This window comes from Condylostylus longicornis, unplaced genomic scaffold, assembly GCF_029603195.1.
Source record: "Condylostylus longicornis isolate FDR11 unplaced genomic scaffold, ASM2960319v2 ptg000502l, whole genome shotgun sequence".
NCBI lineage: Eukaryota > Metazoa > Arthropoda > Insecta > Diptera > Dolichopodidae > Condylostylus > Condylostylus longicornis.
Window position 1 is genome coordinate 47,501 of NW_026578460.1, and position 2,500 is coordinate 50,000.

General features: G+C 28.3%; 2 pseudogenes; both read left to right on the forward strand.

Moving 5' to 3' along the window:
* Window positions 1-511: 511 nt before the first annotated feature.
* Window positions 512-695, forward strand: LOC129617338 (5.8S ribosomal RNA; annotated as a pseudogene).
* A 290-nt stretch (window positions 696-985) lies between these two features.
* LOC129617335 (large subunit ribosomal RNA) overlaps window positions 986-2,500 on the forward strand; it is a 4,018-nt pseudogene continuing 2,503 nt past the window's right edge.

Consider the following 2,500-nt stretch of genomic DNA (forward strand, 5'->3'; position numbering starts at 1 on the left):
TTTATAAATATGGAAATTTTATATATTAAATAATGATTTTTAAAACGAAGAGGTGTCAAAATGTCCATGAAACTCTAGAATTAATGATTATATCATTTATTCGACCTTTATTGGATACGATATGTATATTTTAATAAATATATGTATCTGATACTGTTATATATTTATTGCAAATATATAACATTAATAGTATCAAAGTGTATCCCCCCTGAAATAATATAATATAAAAAAAATAAAAATCATTATATTAATTATATAATATGGAAGTATTTTAAATAAAACAATATACGATCATTTATAATATAGAAAATATATAAAAATATATTCTTACGTTGTTGTCCATATATTATGGTAATAACTTTTCTTGTATAAAACAGTTGGGATACGGATAAAAGGAAAGTTAGAGACATTCGCAGCACATAGATTATATTATTTATATATTTTAATATGTTTTAGAATGTATATATATTATCGATATATATCTGACGAAAATAAAAAAAAAATTTTATAAAACTCTAAACGGTGGATCACTTGGCTCATGGGTCGATGAAGAACGCAGCTAACTGTGCGTCATCGTGTGAACTGCAGGACACATGAACATCGACATTTTGAACGCATATTGCAGTCCATGCTACAGAGTATATAAATTTATTAAAAAATTTAATACTGCATGGACTACATATGGTTGAGGGTTGTAAGAATAATTTAATAAAGTTGCTTATAATATAATTTTAAATTATATTATTTATAGCACATGATATATTACTGGTAGGAATACCATAATATTAAAATTCAATTATATATATTTTACTTATATTATAAAATATAATAAAAAAATAAGTATATCCTAGTATTAATAAATTAGTATTAATACATTAAAGAGGAAAACTTATATAAAATTATATTATTTATAATATAAACAATACAGTAACTTATATATATTTAGTTTTCAACTAAAAAGAAAAATTAAAAATATTCTTAAAAACAACCTCAACTCATATGAGACTACCCCCTGAATTTAAGCATATTAGTTAGGGGAGGAAAAGAAACTAACTAGGATTTTCTTAGTAGCGGCGAGCGAAAAGAAACTAGTTCAGCACTAAAGGATTTTGTTTATACAAATATCCGATGTAGTGTATGGAATATCTATATTCTAATATGAGAAATTAACAGTCTAAGTCCTTCTTAAACGAGGCCATTTACCCATAGAGGGTGCTAGGCCCGTATGACGTTAATGATTATTAGAAGATATTTCCAAAGAGTCGTGTTGCTTGATAGTGCAGCACTAAGTGGGTGGTAAACTCCATCTAAAACTAAATATAACCATGAGACCGATAGCAAACAAGTACCGTGAGGGAAAGTTGAAAAGAACTCTGAATAGAGAGTTAAATAGTACGTGAAACTGTTTAGAGGTTAAGCCCGATGAACCTAAACATCCATGAAATATGAAAAATTCAACATTATAAATATTATATAATTATATAATAATGATGGTGTGCAATTTTTTCATATATGGACATTGCAATCTGTTAATAAATATATATTTATCATAAGATATATTTAAAAAGTTTATTTTATATATGAAAATTTATTTTCTATATAATATAATTTAAATATTATCGGATAAATAATTGACAGATAAAAAATCAATATAATGCGTAAATTATATATTATTATAATTTTATAATATTATATTAATTTATATATTAATATAATTATTATATGCATTAATATGATTAGCAATGCTATAGATTTAGGATACCTTCGGGACCCGTCTTGAAACACGGACCAAGGAGTCTAACATGTGTGCAAGTCATTAGAATTTATTTTAAATAAAATCTAAAGGCGTAATTAACTTAACTGTTAATATGGGATTAAATTATATATATAATTTTATATATATAATATCAATCCTGGGGCGTTCTATATAGTTATGTATATAAATAATTTTTAATTATTTTTTATACCTCTAACTAGAACGTACCTTGAGCATATATGCTGTGACCCGAAAGATGGTGAACTATACCTGATCAGGTAGAAGTCAGGGGAAACCCTGATGGAAGACCGAAACAGTTCTGACGTGCAAATCGATTGTCAGAATTGGGTATAGGGGCGAAAGACCTATCGAACTATCTAGTAGCTGGTTCCCACCGAAGTTTCCCTCAGGATAGCTGGTGCATAAAAATATTATATAAAATAATCTTATCTGGTAAAGCGAATGATTAGAGGCCTTAGGGCCGAAACGACCTTAACCTATTCTCAAACTTTAAATGGGTAAGAACCTAAACTTTCTTGAATGAAGTTTTAGGTTATGATATATTGTGCCCAGTGGGCCACTTTTGGTAAGCAGAACTGGCGCTGTGGGATGAACCAAACGTGACGTTACGGTGCCTAAATTAACAACTCATGCAGATACCATGAAAGGCGTTGCTTGCTTAAAACAGCAGGACGGTGGACATGGAAGTCGTAATCCGCTAAGGAGTGTGTAACAACTCACCTG